This window comes from Carcharhinus amblyrhynchos, chromosome 15 (assembly GCF_965287045.1).
Source record: "Carcharhinus amblyrhynchos chromosome 15, sCarAmb.v2.hapA, whole genome shotgun sequence".
NCBI lineage: Eukaryota > Metazoa > Chordata > Chondrichthyes > Carcharhiniformes > Carcharhinidae > Carcharhinus > Carcharhinus amblyrhynchos.
Window position 1 is genome coordinate 60,435,901 of NC_137338.1, and position 24,135 is coordinate 60,460,035.

Sequence of the window (24,135 nt, forward strand, 5' to 3'; positions counted from 1 at the left end):
ACAATTCAGTAGCCCTGCCTAGATTGCCAGAAGTGCATAATGTTTCTTCACCAGTTTCCGGAAATAGAGGTTTGCCACACGGCTGCAATCAGCTGCCAGTATGGCTCAGTGGGCAAGGCCAGGCTCAGTAAGGTGAACACCCCACCCTTATTCCTGATGGATTCCCCTGGTCATGTGATCCTCCTCTGCAGATCGACCCTTAAAGGTGCAGACACCAACTTGGTCTGAAATAGCATTCACACATCCTCTGGCCACTTCATCTGCGTAGCCAATTCCTCAAAAGATATGAAAAAGGCTCCTATGTCCTCTGAATTTTGATAAAGTTTGGACATATTTGCATATATTCTTACCAGATGGGTGGTTATCACTTCTACTGGTACTCTTTCACCTACCAGTTGAAGTCTTTTTTCTTCCATTTCCAACATTTTATTTTCTAACAAACTCTTTCTTCTCTCTCTCTTTCCTTATCTCCTTTTTCTTCTCTCTCCTTTGCCCTTCTGTCTCCAATCTTCTCATTTGCAATTTAATTTTCTCTAACTCTACTGTGTTTGACTCTTTCTCTGCTATTCCTAAATGCTTGACTAACTCCTTTACAAGTTCAGCTTTCTTACTATCCCTGGTTAGACCCAATTCTAGTCTATCTGCCAATTCCACAAGTGTCACCTTTCTCTGTTTTCCTAAAAGTTTCTTGGCAAATTTTGAACCATCTTCAATCCTAGCAATTTCCAGAGCCATTTCCCAGTATTTGATTTAATCCGAAACTAAACAGATTTTCCCACTTCTCACAGAAAATTTGTTTAAATATCTGTGACTATTCAGATCCCAGACAAGCTCCCAACTTTGTTACAACACGGAAGTGATGTTTCCCTCTGCGCAATTTTGGAAGCCCCCAAAGCGATATATCTCACCTTGTAATCTTTAATTAAGTGCGCGTGAGATAGTTGGAAGCTGCTGGTTTTGGTAAATTAAAGCAGGATCGGACAGTCTCTATCATGAACAGCTTACAGGCTTTTATTCTAAAAGTGGTGACAACCTTAAGACAATTAACAAACTGAATAAACTCCCCAATAGTTCTAATAATGCAAGACTCACAAATGAATCAAAGGTTTATGAGTTCCAGTCATTCTCAAAAGAATATATATATAAAACTAGGCACTTGCTAAAAGTCTGAAGGCCTTTGCTGTTCAGATTTAAACATCTTCCGAGTTGTTCTATTTTCGATTGTAGAGGGTAAGTTTGATGACGACATACATTAAACTGCCAAATTTTAGATATGAAACCAAGCTTTTCCCTCCTTTTGTTTAAAAAGGTAGCCACATAACTCTGCTGTCATCTCCCCTTGTCTGGGGTTAGATACCTGGAATTACTTCACAATATTCCTGCAATTCGAGTGGCTTGAGACTATCAACACACAAATTTGAATTCAATTGGTTCTGTGTCTTTGAGTGCTTATTTTAAACTCAGTGGTTCAATTAAAAAACTTGTTTCGCTCTGCTAGAACTCTGGCTGCTGCTTTGGATACAAATGTTGCAAAGTTGGCTTCTGCAGCCTGCTTTCTGCAGTTTAAAATCCCAAGCACAAAGACACTTTTTTTTAATTCTTTGTTCCAATTCAATCCAATCAAATCAAATCCAATTCAGAGTCCCAACAATTTGAGACATTCCTGATCCAAGCTGACAAGACAGGGCTCTCACCTCCTGTCTTGGGCTTGATCTGCATGATCCAAGCTGATTGGAGTAGGCATTGCACTTCCTCCAAGGCTAAAATGTAACCTAATGACTTCAACCAAGTACAGCATGTCATGATCTTAGCCAAAAGGCCGAGAAAGAGACAATGCCATATGATTTATTTTGGTTTTCTTAGCATTTCTTTTCAATATTTACATTTGTCGAGCGCCACATTTTTAATCTTACGATTGCTTCTTGGCCTTTTGGCTAAAATCAAGTGTAGTATCGACATGCTGTACTTGGTTGAAGTCATTAGGTTACATTTTAGCTTCATTTGAAGCAATTTTTAAAAGCAGCATCTCGGCCTTTTGGCTAAGATGCAAATGAGATCAAGCCTTGGAGGAGGAGCTATGCCGACTCCAATCAGTTTGGATCATGTAGGTCAAACCCAAGACAGGAGGTGAGAGCCCTGTCTTGTCAGCTTGGATCGGGAATGTCTCAATTTGTTGAGACTCTGAATTGGACTTGAGTGGATTGAATTGGAATAAAAACAAGGAAAAACCTCACAGCTTGAGAGAGAAACACAGCCAGCAACTGTCTCTGCCAGTGTAACAGCCACGATTATGTCTTAAAAGAAAGCCTCATCTTGATAGCGAAGAAATCAGCAAAGAAGGCAGAAGCTTCCAGAAGATGATAAACTTGGTTGAAATTTGAGAGTGGCTAAGAATTTTATTTTTTTTAGTTAGTAAGGGGGAATTGGATTTATCTAAACAGCATTCCATTAGATGAGTGTTTAATTCGGTTTGTTAATAGTTTAGTTAACCTGTTCACTGTTAGTTAGATAAATAAAGTATTACTTGTTGCTTTTACAGAGAGAGTCTCAGGTAGTTATTTTGATTAGCCACTAACAGTTGCTGATGTGTAGATATTACTCCTTCCAACGCATTCTACCAGATTATGAAGCGAGGTACTTGTCTTTGAGTGGTTCAGTGTTAGTTCTCAGAGAGGAGATCAACCTTCCCCTACATAACAGTAGTAAAGAAGGAAATACACTTTATAGAGGCTCAAAAGGTATCTGCAGGCGAGCTTTAACATGACAGGGGAGGAAAGTGAAATAAATTGACATACACCCAATATGTTTGGGTGGACATGAGAAAGAACAACCTGTTGTCCTCTCTCCGATTGAAGGCTGTTGTAATGAAGGTAGTAATGATGGATAATTTTATTGATCTATAGTAACTATTCCTTTGAGCTCAATGTCTTCAGAGGTGGGTCACAGATTTGAGAGTTGCTGCCATGGAAGACCAATTAAATTTCAGCAGTTGGTACACACTGCAAGCATGGTGGTGATAGGAATGGATGTTTTGGTTGGAGTGTGACATGCCAGTCAAATGGATTCACTTGTTCTTGATGGTATCAGGTTGGAATGATGTTGCAGCTTCACATATCCAGGCAAGTGGAGGACATTGATCATTCTGCTGACATTTTCCTTGTGTTTGGCGAGAATCTTTATCGAGGGTCAAAAGATGAGACACTTGCCACAGAATATTCAGCCTTCTTGTTCACACAAGTGTACCTGCCACCACAGAAAAGATTAACAGAGATATTTTTTGGTCTCTGTGCCTGTTTTGACCAAGGTGACAATATTAATAGGATGCAATTGTCAAGAAGTGTTTCTAAGGAAGAATGAATCTGAACTGATCCTTTTGCACCCAGACCTTGCTGTCCATTCCTGTAGTTGTCAAGCCTGTCCAAGAGAAATTCACCCACTGTGCATTGGGACCTGGGACGGTGAAACGAATAGATGATCCAATTTGACATCTAAACTCTCTGATAGTTGTTTTGTTCAAATCCCAGAAAAGCACCTTTTTCTGTGTCAGTGTGACATCTTTCATTTCCCTCCCTTCATTTAGTGTCTTCTGTTGCTCAAGGATTGGCTCACTAAGGCCATATGGGGTAAATAGAAGAGGTAGACCCCATGAATGACTTCAGTTGGTATGAGGGCTGAAATTGTGCCAGTGGCGTTATTAATAACACATTCTAGCCAACTGAACCAACCAACCACAACCCTACCCTTCCATTTCACACAGCAGCCAAACTTGCGTTCACTCTTAAATGCGATTGCCTTGACATTGCACAGTCCCATTAGTGTTTGATCAACATTTATCATTGTACATTTAGTTTAAGATGTTAAGAACATGTGCTTACGCTACACAATTACTGATCAATGCCAAGCATAAAGCGTGATGCTTTAATTAAACTGTGTTCAGATATAGATTAGGCTTCAAATATCTGCTGTCTCCAGAATTCCAGCTCCACAGAATCAAATATTTTGTCGGGTTTTCCAATGTCACAATGATGCTGAATCAAATGCAATCTTATTTCATTAAAGCTATGACCAATATAAACATTTTATCAAGCACTGTGGATTAATTTATTTTTCCAGGCTGGATGGGCTTTCTGTGGTACCATCAAGTGGACTATTTTATTGATTTTTCTCTATAATTTGCTTCAGTCTATTTTTCCCGCCCCTCCCAAATATCGAATAACTTTCCATCTAATTCGCTTGCAGTGAGCTTGAGAGAGGTTTCATTTGTTCCCTGGTGCTATGTTTTAATGCACTGGCTGACTCATTTGTGTTAAATTTTTATCTCTACTACTTCAACATTGTCATTACCCTGTTTAGACTGGCCAAGGCAGTATAGTACAGGCAAGAATTTATTAAGGGCCTGTTACCCAGTGCGTTACGAATAGTGGATAAAAGCCCCAGTAAGTTACCATTAATTTTCATTTTTTCTGGTATGAACTTTCCTGGTGAAGAGCACTGTTTGACCAGCTATTGGTGGAGAGGGCAGGCAGTACCAAACAGGCACGCTAGGCTGGTGGCCAGTCTGAGGCCTCAAGGTTTGGGATTGGGGTGGGGGTGGGGGGGAATGGTTGCTGATCATGATCATGACAAAGAAGTGTAGGAGCCCTATTGCAGCAATGACCCACACTCCTGCCTCCCAGGTCCCACCAATGAACGCCACCACATTGCCAGTGTTCTGGAGCAATAAGGCCTGAATCTCTATTATGAAGCGTTAATGCCAGGTGAAGGCAGTATAACATCTCTCGCAGTGATTATTACCACAAGGCTAGGTTACTAAGTGAAGAATATACTGCAGTAATTGCAAACAACCCAGTCATGACATTGACTGACATCCCGAGTGTGAGTCATGCAATGCTTGCATAATTGCCCAATGGCTATTGTCATGGTTACCAGTCAGGAGAGTAACTATTTCATGCAATCCCACTCTAAATACTTGAAAACAATGGCATAATCTTGCACCAGTGTAGGTTTCACTGAATGATGAGCGCAATGGTTAGTGATTATGTCACAAAGCATTGAATAATATGGAAATGGTCTTTGTATTCGAAGCAGATGGGTAGACATTTGCTGCCCAGTTTATGAATGGATTAGTGTTAGAAAGAAGCAAGCAAGGCAGTTGTCCCTATTCTAAAGTTAGAAACATCTGGGCAGGTTTATCTAGCCCCTCCCACCAGTGGTTCTGTCAAAGCCAACTTCACATGGCAGGTTCCCCAGTAGCAGGGCGGATGAGTCCTACTAGAGTTTGAACTCATAAATTTATTTTCTAATATGAAAATGTCATAAGAATAAGGTTAAAAGGATTAGGCTGATTAAATTCTGAATCTTTATTTACCCAGCCAATACGTGGGCTTTGAGTTGGAAGCTGGTCTATTGACTTGCCAGCCCCTTTCAGCATTGACACACCCCAGGGAGTTCAGTATTTAAGACTGGCTGACGTTCTCTTTGTCAGTAAAGAAATCCTGTGTCACTGTAAATCCATAGATTCCTGTTTAAAGGATATCAATCAGTTTTGAATGTCAGTTCACCAGAAGGAACCCTTCAATTGTAGACAATAAATTAAAACAAGATTTACTCTAGCTTATAAATCAAAGAAAAAGATTTAATGAAGAAACTTCATTATTCCAACACTTCATGCCTCATTCTGCCATTCCAAGCTCTCACTTACCCCAGTAGCTTCTTATTTATACTGGGTCAATTGACCACCACATCATTTTGTCATTGGTTACATAGTTTACAGGGTCAGCTGACCCTTACAGCATGTCACCTTTGATCACACTACAACAGATTCAATGTTATCACTGGTTATATTCTAACATCAAATACCTAATATCAGGAACAGAGAGATCTAAAATCGCAGTCCTGATTTTTCACTTTAGGCCCTGCTCAGGAGTGACGCAAGTTCAAAACTCATGATATTTGGAGTATTGTCACTCCCAGAGCTCTTTTTCCCTCTGCTGCCTGTCTCTCCCGGTTCGGGGAGGGATTGGCGGGAATCTGCAGGACAGAGCCTGGAGATCTCTCGCTGAGAACTCGTGAGTGAGTAATGGCATCAAGTGCTGGGTTGTCCTTTGGGTCACCAGTAATTGGGATTGCAGGGGGGGGGTCATAAACTAGAGCACCACGGGAGACTAAACTCTCCTCGCGTGTCTCGGAGTAACATTTCGAAACGTAGAAACATCAAAAAGAGAAGCAGGAATAGGCTGTTTGGCCCTTCGAGCTGCTCCATCATTCAAAATGATCATGATTGATCCTCTAACTCAACACTATACTCTCTGGCTCTCCCCACACTCCTTAATACCTTTAATGTCTAGAAATTTATCTATTTCCTTCTTATATATATTCAGTGATTTGGCCTTCACAGCCTTCTGTGATAGTGAATTCCACAGTTTCACCACTCTCTGACTGCAGGAGCTTCTCTTCATGTCAGTCCTAAATGGCCTACCCTGTGTTTTGAGGCTGTGACCCCTTGTTCTGGACCAACATAGCCAGAGAAAACAACATCCCTGCATGCAGTCTGTCCAGCCCTGTCAGAATTCTCTACGATTCAATGAAATCCTCTCTCATTCTAAATTCTGTGCTCCTATTTGCTATTAGCCCTTTCCTCTACCTTCCACTTTTGCTTTCTACTTTTCTGTCTTTGATTTCAATCTTTGTTTCCCTCTCTTGTGTCTCATTGCTCGGGTGCCCGTCCCCAAGGCACCAGCAAATCACTATGAGACATTGGTCCAGGCATGCTGGGGTTCAAAGTCCAGTCTATGCTCATATTCCTGCTCTCATTCGCACATGGTATTGGGACTAATCCTGAGATTACTACCTTTGAGGTATCGCTTTTTAATTTATTTGCAAAGTCCCGATATTTGGCTTCTAGGACCTCATCCTTTTTGGGTGACATAGTGGTAAGCACTGCTGCCAGGGACCCGGTTTGATTCCCGGGTTGGGACACTGTCTGTTCTCTCCGTGCCTGTGTGGGTTTCCTCTGGGTGCTCCGATTTTCTCCCACAGTCTGAAAGATGCACTGATTAGGTGCATTGGCTACGCTAAATTCTCCCTCCATGTATCTGAGTGTGGCGATTAGGGATTTTCACAGTAATCTCATTGCTGTATCAATGTAAACCTGCTGGAGACACTAACAAATAAACTTTATAAAAAAAAACTTAAATGCCTTGTGCATCATGACTCCTTTTCACCTTGTCTTGGTTTTTGCTTCTCTCTTACTTTGCTGTTAAGATCAGGTTTAAACTAATCCTTGTCCTGGGAGTATATTGAAACACAAACTCGCAAGGTGGGCAATCTATTTTAGACTATTGTGCTGTTCTCTATGAGAATAGAAAATTATCTGTGTTGAAGTGAAACATGGAAATTAGTGCAGAATTATTTGCTAAGTGACAAGCTGGGCAAAGACCTCTACGAGTCCTGGACACTTCTTTCTGCAGCTCCATTCAATGCTGGTTGGTATTTGAGAATCTTGACTCCTTTCTCGCTCAGGAATACTTTAAATTCTTTGGAGGTGAACTATGGACTATTATCGAACACTTCTGGCAAACTTTAAACTGTAAATCAATGTCTCAAAACCTCAACAGTTTTGGCATTTCTGGTTTCGAGCATAGACTTAACATTTATTTCCTTGTTGGAGCTATAGACCAAAACAAAGTACTTTTTGCCTTTCACGTCAAAGAAGTCGATATGCACTCATTCCCATGGTTTTCTTGTGTTTGACCATGGAATGAAAGGAATCTTGGTTGAATCATTTCTTATTCTGAGATACACTTCACAGCTTTTCACCAGCTCTTCAATATTTCTGTCTAACTTTGGAGATCAGAAATAGCACCTCGTTACTGCTTTGATGTGGAAATGTCTCTGCGTGTTCTTGATGACGTTTTCCTTAACAATCTCCCTCTAAAATTTGGCGGAATAATGAATCTTGAACTCCATTTGAGACACCTTTGATCTACACTGAGTTCATTTCCACATGGGAAGAACATCTGCGATTTCTCATCATCGTACTGTTTAGACCAGCCTCTTTACTGCACATCACATCCTTGCGAGTTTCTTCACTAATTTCTCTGACACATCCTGTTGTCATTTGTGTATGTAAAATAATTGACAGGTAACTTAGTGACTAGAAATGAATCAGTGTTCACCGCCATGGGAGTCGCACAATGGTTAACACTGCTGGCTCACAGCGCCAGGGACCTCGGTTAGATTCCAACCTTGGGCAAATGTCTGTGTGGAGTTTGCAGATTCTCCCCATGCCTTCATGTGTTTCCTTCCAAAGTTAGGTAGATTGGTCATGTGAAATTGCCCGCTCGGGGGCTATTTTACCATTTTGATTCTAAGCGATGAATCTGGGCGTAATTCAGATCTAACTTGGAAACCGGTTCTCAGGCACCCCATACGCACTTAACCTGAAAATAAGGTCGCAAGTGTGAATCGCACTGTGGACAGGGCTTATCGCGCCTGAAATGCTACTGCTCCCATTGAAGCCTTCAACTGCGGATGAGCAGTGAAAAAATAATGACAAATGTTCCCCTGTCACATCACTCCTGGGCCTCAAAAAGCAGGCAAAGTGGCCAGCAGCAAAAAGCAGGAGCGATGGCCCCCATAGATATCGTCCCATACCCACAACGTAACTGCTCCTCTTATCCATCCCCCGCTACCCAGACCGATTGCAAGCCCCTTCCCCTTTTCCCCACCCCACAATCACCCACAGAGTGGTAGTGGACCCCCTTCCCCAACCACCCCATCCCCTGCCCCCAACCAGAGATCTATCTGGCTTGCCTCCCTCCTCCTCCTGTTCCTGCCCCCCCCCCCCCACCACACCAGAGAGCGATCTGACCTCCCTCCCTCTCACCAGTGAACAATCTGGCCCTCCTCCTTGCCTCCCGCTACACCCCTCCCCCCCCACCCCCATCCAGTAACGATCAGGCCTCCCAACACCGCCCCCCCGCCCCCCACACACACACACAACTGAAGAATGATCTGGCCTGCCTAACCACCACCTCTCCCACCCCCCCCACCTCCCACCACCACCACTCTGAGTCAGAGAGCTTTCGGAAGCTCTGAACTTACTTCTTCAGAAGCTGGAGCATCGAAAATAGACCTTTTGCCGAGCGTGTCTGTTTCACGTTGAATCTGGATGGGTCAACATAATAGTAAAGGGGGAAGTGCAGGTAAGATTGGGCGCCCAGCTCACTAAATCAATTTCAATGCATGGAAATGCATTTAAATTGACGTAGCGCCCGTTTTAGGCGCAGTTCAGATCGCAGCCATTTTCGGGCCTTGGTAAAGTGGGCATCTGCTATTTGCCTCATACCCGACTTTACCAAGTTTACTCACCCGAAAACAGGCACCGTGCAATGGTAAAACCGGTCCTTAGTGTCCCAAGATGTGTAGATTAGGAGGATTAGCAAGGTAAATGTATGGGGTTTTTGGGGAAGGGCCTGGTTGGCATGCTCTGTTGGAAAGTTGGTGCAGATTTGACAGGCTGAATGACTTCCTTCATCACTTTAAGGATAATAATTCTTTTTAGTTTTGATGCCATAGTCTTGACATAGATCAAAGACTTTGTTCAATCTTATAATGTATTGTTTCTCTTTCTTTGTTCTAATTAAAATTTAACACTTCTTTCGTCCCACTTTACACTGATCCATAATGCTCTGGAACATTGTGGGAGCAGTAGACATCCCGAATGGTAACATTTTGCACTGGGTCAACTATTTCTGTGTATGAAAGTTAAGCAATTCATTATGCTTGTTGGTTAACTCTAATTGCAAATATGTATTTGACAAATCTATATTACTAAATACCTTTCCAGTTGTTAAATTAGAAAATGAATTGTCGTTGGTAAGCATTCAGTCAGTTTACTCACTGTTTATTTGTAATCACCATGGCGCATACGGTAGTTGACACAGTGGTTAGCACTGCAGCTTTACAGCACCAGGGACTTAGGCTCGATTCCTGGCCTCAGGTCACTGTCTGTGCGGACTCTGTATATTCTCCTTATGTCTGCATGGATTTCCTCCAGGTGCTCTGGTTCCCTCCCACAGTCTGAAAGACATGCTAGTTAGGTGTTAGCCATGTTAAATTCTCCCTTTAGTGTACCCGAACAGGTGCCGGAGTGTGGCAACTAGGGGATTTTCACAGTAACTTCATTGTAGTATTAATGTAATTCTACTTGTGACACTAATGAATAAGCTTTAAATTTAATATAATCACTGAATAGATTTGTCTGCTTCTTGAACTACCACACTGGTTATAGCCCATTCACTGATCGTCACCCTCTTAATTGCCCAAGTTCTTTTTAATCTATCCAGCTCTTTGCTTACCATCTTAAGCACACACTTCCTCCACCATCAATGCACAGTAGCAGCAGTGCATATCATCTACAAGGTCGACTGAAGCAACTTATCAATGGCACCTTCTAAATCCATAACCTCCACCACCTAGAAGGATAAGGGCAGTAGATGCATAGGCACACCACCACCTACAAATCTCTCCCCAAACCACGTCACATCCTGACTTGGAACTATATCATCGTTCCTTCCCCACTGCTGGATCAAAATCCTGGAATTCCCTCCTTGGTAGCATTGTGCAAACCCTGAAATAAATGCAGCGCATCTCTCAGTGGCTTTTTAATCTAACCATTGTATTTGTATCCAGCTTCTGGGTTTCCCAACCTAATATAAATGGATATAATTATGACGAGAGTTATAGAAAGGCTGGCTGTAGGTACCAGGATTGGATCAGACACTACTGACAAACCTGTGGGAGGAAAGGATGGAAATTACAAAGACACTTCACTAATTTTCCAAACCTTCTTAATACAGGGGTGGTGACAAGAGTACTGGAGAGTTGCAAATGTTACACCCAGGACCTGAGAGAGAGTGGTGCAATGGTACCAAACAATGTGGTCTTGGGTTAGTGTGGCCTGGGCTTTGTGTTTGAAACAGCCTTTCATTGTCCAGGCTGAGCGGCCGGAGCCTCAGACTAGCTTTGAACATTTTGGAAAAGGAGAGTCCCGCTTTTTGTTAAAACTGGTCTGGCGTTGTCAATTTCATTGAATTCTGCACTGCTGCTTCCACCCTTTGGGCAGCATCGTGGATTCAAATAGTTTTTATTTTAAAGCCTGGTGGTTGGAGGGGAAGTTTGAGTACAGGTTGGGAGGAGGTTAGAGAGGCAGTTGGAGATTGGAGGGGGAGGTTGGAATGGGGTATGGAGTGGGTTGGGGGAGGTGGTCAATGTGACTTTAAGAAAGATTTTTTTAAAATCATGATCTGTGGAGCTCTCACAGCTTCAGTGTTTCTCATTGTTGTTGGGCTGTTGACCAGGAGTCCTTTTATTGCTTCCTAAGTGGTTTAAAATGTGACCTCAGGTATTTTCTGAGATTATAGAGCGTAGAAGTTTACAGCAGAGAAACAAGCCCTTTGGCCCAATTTGTCCATGCCACCCTTTTTTTTTTAACCCAGTTGTCCACATTTGGCCCATATCCCTCTATACCCATCATATCCATGTAACTATCTAAATGCTTTCTCAAAAGACTAAATTGTACCTGCCTCTACTACTACTGCTGGCAGCTTGTTCCAGACACTCACCACTCTCTGTGTGAAAAAATTGCCCCTCTGGACACTTTTGTATCTTTCCCCTCTCACCTTAAACCTATGCCCCTCTAGTTTCAGACTTCCCTGCCTTTAGGAAAAGATATTGACTATCTAGCTGATCTGTGCCTCTCATTATTTTATAAACTTTTAAAGATCACCCCTCAGCCTTCTACGCTCTAGAGAAAAATGTCCCAGCCTATCCAGCCTCTCCTTATAACCCAAACCATCAAGTCCCAGTAGCATTGTAGTAAATCTTTTCTGCACTCTTTCTAGTTTAATAATATCCTTTCTATAATAGGGTGTTCAGAACTGTACGTAGCATTCCAAGTGTGGCCTTACCAATATCTTGTACAATTTCAAAAAGACGTCCCAACTCCTATATTCAATGTTCTGACCAATCGAACCAAGCACGCTAAATGCCTTCTTCACCACTCTGTCCACCTGTGACTCCACTTTCAAGGAACTATGAACCTGTATCCCTAAATCTCTTTGCTCTGTAATTCTTCCCATCGCCCTATCATTAACTGAATAAGTCCTGCCCTGGTTCTATCTACCAAAATGTATCACCTTGCATTTATCTAAATTAAACTCCACCCGCCATTCATCAGCCTACTAGCCCAATTGATCAAGATCCCGTTGCAATCCGAGATAACCTTCTTCACGGTCCACTGTACCACCAATCTTGGTGTCATCTGCAAACTTACTAACCATGCCTCCTATATTCTCATCCAAACCATTAATACAAATGACAAATAGCAGTGGACCCAGCACTGATCCCTGAGGCATACCACTGGTCACAGGCCTCCAGTTTTAAGAACAACCCTCTACAACTACCCTCTAGCTTGTCATCAAGCCAATTTTGTAAGAATTTAGCTACCTTACCCTGAATCCCGTGAGATGCAACAAATTACAATGCGGTACCTTGTCAAAGGCCTTGTTAAAGTCCATGTAGATAACATCAACTGCACTGCCCTCATCTACCTTTTTGGTTACCCCTTCAAAAAACTCAGTCAAATTTGTGAGACATGATTTTCCACTCACAAAGCCATGCTGACTGTCCCTAATCAGTCCTTGCATCTCTAAATGCCTGTAGATCCGTCTCTCAAAATACCTTCCAATAATTTACCCACCACAGATGTGAGGCTCACCAGACTGTAGTTCCCAGGTTTTTTTCTGCAGCTCTTTTTAGACAAAGACACGTTTGCCACCCTCCAATCTTCAGGCACCTCACCTGCGACTATCAATGATTCAAATATCTCTGCTGGGGACATGCAATTTCCTTCCTAGCCTCCCACAGTGCCCTGGGATGTACTTCAAGTCCCAAGGATTTATCTACCTTGATGTGTTTTAAGACTTCTAGCACTCCCTTCTCTGTAATATGTACACCCCTTAAGACACCACTATTTATTTCTCCAAGTTCCCTAACATCCATGCTTTTCTCAACAGTAAATACTGATGAGAAGTATTCATTTAGAATCTCCCCCATCTCTTACGGATCTGCACACAGCTGACTGTGTTGATCCTTAAGAGGTCCTACTCTCTCCCTAGTTACTCTTTTGGTCTTTACGTATTTGTAGAAACTCTTTGGATTCTCCTTCGCCTTATCTGCCAAAACAATCTTGTGTCCCTTTTTGCCCTCCTGATTTCTCTCTCAATTCTACTCCAACACCCCTTATACTCTTCAAGGGATTCACTTGATCCCTACTGCCTATGTATGTCATGTGCTGCCTCCTTTTTCTTGACTAGAACCTCAATATCTCGAGTCATCCAGGGTTCCCTACTTCTACCAGCCTTGCCCTTCACTCTTACCCTGCTTACCCTGAACCCTGGTTAACTTTTGAAAGCCTCCTACTTATCAGACATCCCTTTGCCTTCCCACAGATTCCCCCAATTATCTTTTGTGTTCCTGCCTGACACCATCAATGTTGGTCTTGCCCCAGTTTAGAATTTTAACTTTTGGGCCAGACCCATCATTCTCCAAAGCTATCATATAACTTATGGAATTATGATCACTGGTCCCAAAGTGATCCCTCACTAACCCTTCAGACACTTGCCCTTCCATTATTTTATGACTCTGCATTGTCAGGAGATGAATGATTTCAGGTCAAGTGACAGAGGTTTTCTTCATTTTCAGTTCTGTGCTGTAGATTAGTCTTTGGAAGGGATGGCAAGCTGAAACAAAGTATTTTGTCTCTCCCTGTTTTATTTGGAAATTCTGTTGATTATCTGAAAGGGGAGAATCTACTGTCGGTGCCTTGACCATGGTCTCTTCCTGGGTTCTGGGAAGCTGTTCTGACTTCAAACTGTTCTGAGTCTATCAAGAGAACTACAGAATTCATCCAAAGGAATCAATTCTAGTATCTTGCTATGTCGAGCCTCTTTAAAGGGTTGTTTCTGGTTGATTGGAACATTTTAGGTGTATTTGTTAAGGGTTATACATTATCATGGCTCTTTGTTGGTTGTAATGGATAAAAGTTATTGCTAATTTTCTTACCATACATATTAACTATATTCTTAATTAAACTTTGTTTGATAGAAGCTTCCTGGTGGTCATCATACCTGAAATGATCATGCTTGTCCTAGCCAAATTCAAGAAGTAAAACTTACGATTCAGACAGGCTTCATAAAACACATTAGAGTTTCTGACCTGAACCATAATAGCAGGATTTTGAATGTGCATAGGGGGTAGGTTGGGGTGTTATGGGGAGGTTAGCTACAGAGTTGAATTGTTTTATAGATATAGTGATGTGTTAGCTATTTCCCAAAAATCAGTTGATTGCTCTGTGACTTATTATCCCTTTGGAGAATCAGCATTGGTCTTCCAATTTCACCATTGTTACACTCACTCTGCACTCTATAGGCAGGTGTAATGAAAGAAAGACAAAACCTACTTTTAGACAGAATCTTTCATGATCTCCCAAATTGCTTTACAGCTAATTAAATACCTTTTCAGTTGGAGTCACTGATATAATGTCGCAATATGATCAAATGGCAGGTTGAGAGCATGAATGGCCTATCCATTCTCATAATCATTCTGGGGTGGAAGGGACAAATTGGCCTTTGTCATCCACAATTACCTTGTGAATGAAGGGTGGAGACATGGCTGGAGTTCTGTTTTAATTTGTTGCTAATGAAAGTTTACTGTGAGCAGGATATATAGGGTGAGGTTAGGTCATGAGCTGATAGTAACATGCACATGATTCTCAAGAGTCTTTTCCATTGAACCTTGTCTTGTTGTCTTACCTATTATCCCACTCCATCCTGGTGTTTTTTGAGTTATTGAAATATCATGATAATGTTGTGTTGCATGGTAGATATCGAATATATACTGTAATCAGCACAGTCTTCAGACTTGTTGATTAAGAAAACACAGGTACAGTTGTAAATCATTCAGTTTTTGTCCTCTGACTTCTTATAAGTTGTGCTGCATGGAGATAGCTGAGGGCTCCAATGCTTCTCACTGACAATGAAGCCTCATGCTGATAAATCATTCCACTTTCTTGTTCAACAGTTGTTTGAACTTTCTACCTGGTGAGATTGCTGACAAAATAGAATCTGATCATACCCCTTGTATGTAACAATTATATTGAGTAATATCATGCACCCAGGCAGAAAAATGTTGTAATTTTTATGTAGTTTATCTGGGTTGCAAGCATTGTATCTTTCCCACATTTGAATTTACTGTCATTGTGTCCATTCAGTGCAATATGCAGAACATGTTAATGAGGGCTCAGACAATGACCAAAATCAATGTTATCGGCTGCATGGTATATTTTTGTCAAATTAATAATATTCCATGATGTTAAAGTAAAATTTATACTCTCTTGTTTGTTTAAGTCATATTGGAATTGGCAATATGGTGCACCCAAACTCGCACTGTATTATATCATCACTGTTGTTCATATTAGTGACCCATGCTACATGTATGTTAGACAATATTTGTAACCAGATACCAACAATGGGTATTCACTCAGACGTTTTTGTGATTGGCAAATTGATTATTGAATCTGGAAAGGAGCAAAATGTTATGCATGTTTCAGGGGGAGGGTTAAAGTTGGTGGGTGGGGCGAAGTTGGGGGTGTAGGGGGGTGGGGGGGGGGAGGAAATCAAGGGATCCAGACTAAGGATAAGCGCTGGGCTTCATGATTTCTCTTGCTGGCCCTGGTCTTTTTCAAAGAAAGGTGCCAGGAAGTAACTGCAGGTGAGTAAGGTTAAGGGAAAATCCTTTTCAACTAATTTGATTGCGTTTTTTAGTGAGGTAACAAAGAGGGTTAATGAGGTAAGACAAGCAACGCAGTCTTCATGGACTTCCAAAAGGCATTTGATAAAGTGACACATAACAAGTTTGTCAGTAAATTTCAAATCTCTCCTGTTCCATATGGCTGTAATAATGTAAATGGATATTTCTCTCATTAGTAAAAGGTATGTTGTCATAGGTATTACAACTGAATTTCTCACTAAGATTGTGTAAATAATGTCATCTATGAACTCGTTAAGAATTAAACTTGTAAACCTGTAGAGCATTCTATGGGCTATCTGAAGTTTTCCCTCCAGATTGCAAGTACAAACATCCTCCGTAATTATGCTGCCGGAGTGGTAAATGAGAATGTTTGTCATACTGCAAAAAATCAACTGTTCAATATAATTTATTTTCCTTCTTAATCCTTTCCTTCTGGCTCATTACAAATGCAAAGGCTTTCTGAATAAAACTGACAGCCAATAAAACAACATGAAGAAATTGTTTTACCAATTCAATTGGCCGGTTCTGTTCTAATTGCCGGTTCCAGCATGCAAGATGTCATTGCTTGCTTTTCTGACGATTATTAATTCCTCATTGGGGCTCAACCCTGTTGAATTGTTGAGATTTAGTCAATTTTATGTCTGAATGCAACCATGAATTTGAGCTGATTATTGACCTCCACGCGTGAACCACTTTTGGTGACCTAACACCCTGAGCTGTGAACCTTTTGAGACAGTTTGGGTGCACATCAGTTGCAAGCCTTTTAGTTGTAAAGGTATTTTTCTACCTATATTTAAAATAGTATTACTGTGGATTTACTATGTTCTATTGCACCCCATTAGCCTCATCACATGCATCTTGAACTGGCAAGATTATCTGTTAAGACAATCAAAGGTGATTAGATAGACATCAAACTTGGTGAGAATGTTCTAACCCAATGAATCAGTGAAAACCTATTTCAAGTAAAGAAAAAATGCCACCTGGATTCAAAGAACTATGATCTTTCATCAGACCCATAAACGATTCACTGACACTAACTCAAGTTCATCTCTGTAACTAAATGTGGGATTGAATAAAGCTGTAGTATTACGTTTCACTGTCTGGGTTAGGTAGATTGGCCATGCTAAATTGCTCCTTGGTGTCAGAGGGGTTTTCAGGATAAATATGTTGTTGGTGCAGACTCAATAGACCAAAAAGCCTCCTTCTGTACTGTAGGGATTCTTTGATTTTATGATTCCAAATGGGGTGGAAGGGTTATATTTCACCGCAACTTGTGGATTTCCCATCTGCGAACCTTGGCTAAAATTACCACCTAAGAACTTCGTCCACCTTTCACTCTGGCTGTTAGTAGCACCGTGTGCAAATGTGTCAGAGTGTTTCGGAGGTAATCAATATTGACTAACCATAGGATTGCTGCAGGGCAGAAGGAGGCCATTTGGCTCATTGAGTCTGCACAGACTGTCGAAAAGAGCATCCAACCCAAGTCCAACTTTCACCATATCCCCGTAACCCTGCACATTTACCATGACCAATCCCAACTGACCTACATATCTTTGGACACTAAGGGGGAAATTTAGCATAGCAAATTCACCTAATCCACACAAGTTTTGACTGTGGGAGGCAACTGGAAAAAATTTGGACAAATATGGGGGGAATGGGCAAACTCTACACAGATAGTCATCCAAGTCCAAAATCAAACTTGGATCCCTGGCATTGAGAGGCAACAGTACCACCATGCTGCCCAACAATTGGCAATAGTGACTGGAATAACCAATGTTCATCGGAATAATTCAATCAAAAACTAAGAACAAGTACGTCACTGCAGTTGTGCAAAGCGACATATTAGAGTGGAATTTTAGTTATGGATAGAAGTGTTGGGGGATGGGGGTGGGGGTTGGAGAGAGGGCACAGCCCCTTTTGTAGAGTTAATAGCACTGATGGGTTCTAGTGGCTTCACCAGAGAATGGGAAATGCTCTCCTCGATGGAGAGGGATAATAATGGGGTGAGGATGGAACTAACAAATGGTCTAGCACTGCTTCTCATCCTCTTCTCTTTCCCCAACAAGCTGACCTCTTATTGCGTGGTCTACCCAATAAAGACAGCTGGTTAGTCGGTTAGTGCTTGGTACTAATAGGTATGGTGTTCAGGCTACCCTTTGGCATCTGAAATTTGCACTTAGCTGCTGCTGTAAATCATAGAACCCCAATGAGTATCTGGGAATGAGGGTCCCACCTTAAAAAAAAAAGTGGGCACATGAGCTGCTGTTGTGGAGGCCCGCTGAAAATGGTGAGTGGCAGGGATGAAGCAGGAATGGGACTGATGCTATAGAGTGGATCAGATAATCCATGGAGCACATGAGCATGGAGCACAATACTGATTTTGAATTAAAGAGTGACAACACATTAGGGTGGAGGTGTCCAGAACTAGAGGTCATAGTTTGAGGATAAGGGGTAAATCTTTTAGAACTGAGGTGAGGAGAAATTTCTTCACCCAGAGGGTGGCGAATGTGTGGAATTCACTGGCATCGAATCTAGTTGAGGTCAAGACATTGTCTGATTTAAAGAAGAAATTGGATGTAGCTCTTGAGGCTAAAAGGATCAATGGTTATGCAGAGGAAAGGGAGAAATCAGGATATTGAATTTGATGATCAGCCGTGGTCAAAATGAATAATGGAGCAGGCTCAAAGGGCCAACTAGTCTATTCCTGCTTCGAGTCCCTATGTTTCTATGAGACACCAAATGGTGCTCTGCTAATAAAACACATTCACTTGTAATTTTAGATCCTGATGGCGTAATACTATAATTTGAATTTAGCTGGGAAATGCAAAAACTCGGTTGGCCGATTATTAAAAGTCAAAACTGGATCACGTTGGAAAGCCATTGAAAAGTGGGACCCTATGATGATTGGCATATTGAGCACCCAGTGGAAGTGCCTGGGGGCGGGCTTGGGGCAATTGATCAAGTGATAACATCTCCCAGAATATGTCCAGTTAGTGCCAACTACCTTTAAAATCAGGCAGCATGGAGGCACAGTGGTTAGCACTGCCAGAGTTCGATTCCCAGCTTGGGTCACTGACTGTGCGGAGTCTGCACATTCTCCTCATGTCTGCATGGGCTTCCTTCAGGTGCTCTGGTTTTCTCTACCTGAAAGATGTGCTGATTAGATGTGTTAGCCACGCTAAATTCTCCTTCAGTGTACCCAACCAGGTGCTGGAATGTGGCGACTAGAGGATTTTCACAGTAATTTCATTGCAGTATTAAAGTAAGCCTACTTGTGACACTAATAAGTAAACTTAAACATAACTACCTTATTCCATAGGTCATTTAAAAGGCTTCATCAGCAATGGAACCATCAGTGCTAAAAAGCTAGTGACAACTCCCTTGCATCTTGCATGTAAATAGCGGGTGATGGGGGACTGATACAAATCTGCTCCATGCAATGTGATAGCATGAGTGCTTTACAGAAAGGCAGGTGACATTTCATACAGACTTTCTTTACCCAAGTCCAGTTTACATTTGACAAAAGGTGAAAACCAGGACATTTGAACAATATTGAGGATTGTCGAGTACTGCAACATTTACCAGGACTGTCTCTCCAAGGCGAGGATATCTGGGCACCCCAGCTAATATAGACATCATCACACAGGTTTAGCACTCAAGTACTGAGTGCGTGGAATTTTTGTGCAGCAATGTATGAAGACTCTAAGTCTCGGCATCTCCTGAAGGTGCAAAGCGGGATAACTGACACAATAGGATATTTCAAGCTGAAGGATTAAGGGTGAAGTCACACAGATTCCTGGCTGTGACAATTGAGGTCCTGCTGAATGAGCTGCAGAGAAGTAATGTCTTATATCAGCAGCGGGGAAGGAGAGCACCTCGCTCTCTTGTCCCTCAACCCTGTAGCAGTTGATGAATCTCTGCTTGGTCTCATGTCTCCTCCCATTTCTCCTGAAAATCAAGCCCCAGCAAGTCACTAATGACTCAACATTCCCTTTCTCCTGGCAACTTCTATAAAACATTTTAACTTAAGACCCAATGTTGACCAGCTCAGAGACTCTTTAGCATTTGAAGGGTCTAGGCAAATTTTAAAAGTCAGCTTAGGTCATTTTGCAAAGCCCTGTCCCATGGGTGGCTTTGCTAGATGGGAGAGTAGTTTGGAGGTGGTGTCATGCAGGTTTATGTTCCTCTCATCTTTATTTCGATTGACTGCAAATAGACTGCTGTCTCATCATTGCTTGTACACACAAGTTATTGATCCATCATTTGCTGTCAAAATAATGGTGAGGCTAATGGCTTTTGCTGTTATTTATTTCATTGGAAATTGTACTGTATTGTGATACCAGATTCGGGCACAGTCAAAAAAAATCCATCTTCTGTTTTGTCATGCCAAAGCACCCAAATAGATATTTCATTCTATCAGTGAATCAGAAGCAAGCCAATGATTTTCAGAGTTCAATTTTGAGCCACAAATGACATTTACTGTTTTTTTTTCAACTCTTCATCAAGTCATTTCAGATATCAGAAGATGTGAAGAGTGGTGTGAAAGAAACATTCGAGTAATATTTTAATTATAGTAATATTGAATAATAGCAAGGTGCCACTTTACATCATTTACATGCAAGGTGCAAGATAATGTCGAGCCACTTATGTGGAAGACAATCTGTACACATTAATATGGAATTAAGCAAAAGACTCACTACATTTGCAATAATTGAGACGTGTTCAGATCTGGATAATACTTGCACTAAGGTCACATAATGATGACCTACGTGTTATATCTCTGAACTTAAAAAATTCTGGTCACGTTTGCTGTTTCAAAATCAACAGAATAACCTTCTCTTGACTGGAATTGATACGTCTAATGCAAAGAATGTACTGATCCATCCATTTTCTTTATTTCTGTCTGTGGCAACATGATTAACATTCTGATATGATGTTGTTAATGATTATATCTATATGATCCTTTCTGCAATAATTACATACTGACTGACAACTTGGTGATTAGATAAATATTATTTCATTGCAAGTTAGAGGAGATCATTAGAGAACCATTATTAAATATCTTGGAAAACAGATGAATTTTAAACGACAGCTAAGGTCATTTTGCAAAGCTTTGTATCTTGAGATATATATATCTTGGAGATGTGCCAGGCAGTAGAGTAGTTTGGATGTGGTGCCATAATACAGATGTTTTACATTCTTCTGATTTCTATTTCAATTGACTGCAAATGGACTGCTGACTCACCATTGCTTGTAGACATGAGTCATTGACCCATAATTTGCTGTCAAAATAATGGCGAGACTAATGCCACTTGACGTTCTTTGTGCTCTCATGCCAACAGCTTCAGGCAAGGGGCAGATCTGAGGTTAAACATGAAAATCCAAAAGTTGTTGTTCAAGTTCCACCCTGAAAGCATTAGCTTGACAACAATGTCATTGTCTGTTTTACCAATTTCATGCAGTGAACGTTCTGCAATTGCTGTATTTGTCCAATATGTACAAACGAAACTTGACACAAGTGAAGTCTAGTCCATTTCAGTCTAAGAACAATATTTACTATATGGTGAACTTTATGTATCATAAAGTAATCCCTCAGAACTGAAACTTACACGTCTGATGTCTCAATCTTAACTTTCAATTGCTGCTGGAGATTTTAAAAGTGTCCAATTAAATTTCTAGTTTTTATTTCCATTCTGTGTCTTTCGCTCTTAATCCAATCTTAGTTTTTCACTCTATTTCTGTATCTAATTTCATATTGAATTCACCCACTCCAATTTACACTTCCTTCTCAGTCCTTGCGTTGATCATTTCACCATGGTTACTTACCCTTTTCTCTTATATACCAGATGCAACATTATCAGCTTGTACTTTACGCAACTTGCCATTCAAAAATATTGTAAAACTTGTATGTGACAAGGCCCATAATTTGTTGGAGGAGTGCCTCTGATGGGGTAAGTGGGGCAGTGAAGTATGGTTCATTAGATTTATTCCATTACAGGAAGATATGCTTACCAAATTTGACCTAAACCTTTGCTTTGCATATTCACCTTGTTTAATAAAGCAGATTAATAATTCGTATCAACCATTGTTTCACTTGATAATTTGACCTGTCGTCGGAAAGATTGAAGAAATATGTTGACATGAGGCACAGTTCTCAGTCGTTGTTATTAATTATTAATCCTCAGACATTTACAAATGATATTTCCATCTGGTAGAAATAGAACAGCGTGAGTCAGTCCCCTTTAAAGTATGCATGATGCTCAACCTGTTTGAGGGAGTGACAGAGATGCTTGAAATCAAAATGTACCTAGAGCAAATGTACATTAATAACAGCACACAAACTCATGATGACCGTTAGTCCTGAGAAGCTCCCTTATGTTAAGATACTATACTTGCGTCAGCTCAGACTGTGCTCAGATTGTCTAGAAAGTTAAGTAAGGGAGCAATTTGAATATCCTCAAGAGATATACTTAGTTCTTCTCTGCTGTTTTTTCATTCTTAAGCAATTGAAGTGCCCCATTGTTAATGTTCTTTACAGAGCTACATTCCCTTGTTTGTTTGAACTTCCTCTTAAGATCCATGAAAGTAGTGAAAACTTACCTTTCTTTCTTTAATATCCATTGTCTTAATCTACATTTAATCATTATTGCATTTTAATCCTCCACTCAATATGCTTGTATGATTCTGATCATTGGTTATTTTCTTCCAGCTGTGTTTCCAGTTCAAAAAACTTGCATACTTCTTGAATTAGTGTAAACCTTCTCCCCAAATACTTGCAAACATTATCACTTCCTTCTATCTCAGTGTTAGTGTATCTCATTTCATAGAATTGTATAGCACAGAAGGAAGCTATTCAATCTATCATGGCTGTGCAGCTTTTCGAAAGAGTTATTCAATTAATCTCACTCCACTGCTTTCTCCCTGTAGCCCTGCAGATATTTCCATTGCCAGTATGCACCTGATTCCTTTTTGCAAGTTACTATTAAATGTGCTTCCATCACTCTTTTAGACAGTGTTCCAGATTATGACAATTGTAGTAGATAGTAAAGAAATTGTCATGCCTTTCTGATTCTTTTGCCGATTATCTTAAATTTATGTCTCATGATTACTGGCCACTCTGACCTGATAGTTCCCCTTATTTATACTTCCAAAAGCCCTCATAATCTTGAACACCCCTATCATATCTCCACTTAACTTTCTCTGCCCGACAGGGGACAATCCCAGTTTCCAGGGGAGAGTTAATGATCAGGTGGGGATGTGGTTAGCCCATTGCATGTGGGGTGTGCTGATTGTCTGTCTGTGATCATGGTTTTTCTGCGTGAGAGTAAAACAAGCCATTAGGGCAGCCAATGAGGTTAAGCTGAGGCTTTACCTGACGTAGTTTTTCAAAGCCCATCTCGGCCTTTTGACTATGATGACTCTCGGATCAAACCCAAGAGGTGGTGTAATGCCTCGTCCTGTCACCTTGGAACTTGTTTGATCAAGCCCAAGACGGGATGTATATCCTGTCTTGTCAGCTTGTGTCTGATTTGACCCTCATGTGGAGACTCTGATTGGACTTAAGTGGCTTTTTGATTATGAATAAAGTATCAAAAGGTAAAAAAAAAGACAATCCCCGTTTCCCTAGTTGCTCCACATAACTAATGCCCACCATCCCCTGGTGGGTGGACGTACAGGACACTTCTTCCCCACCCCCTCCAGAGCCTTAATATCCTTCTTAAAGTGTAGGGCTAATATTAGACACATTACTAAGGCCTAAGAAGTCCTTTATAAAGGTTTAGCATACCATCCTTACATTTGTACTTTTTAGGTCAAATTTTGCCATTCTGATTCTAGCAAACCCATGTTAGTTGGCCAAAATGGAGGCAGGGAATCATAAATTTAAATTACCCATGCAATCCCTACTGGCTGCCATTTTGACCAGTGCAGCAACTGTGACCACTAAATTTACCAGCATTGTCAGTATTCACATACATTAGAGTACTTTATCCAGTGGTGAAATTGTTATTCTGAATTCTTATAGTATTGAGAAGACTATTTTAATGTGTCACCTGGAAACTGTGATTTAAATTTTGCATTGATTTGAAGTCTAGACATCTGTTGAGCCTTTGAAATAACTGAGCAGATGTAAACTTCTTTGAATGCCCATCTGTTCAGCCTTTAAGAAAAATGGGCAAATGACTGGTCATCTGATCAGCCAACTTCAAAGAATCTATTATGTGTATTTTTTGGAGGGTTTGTTTATTCAGTTGTGCAATGTAA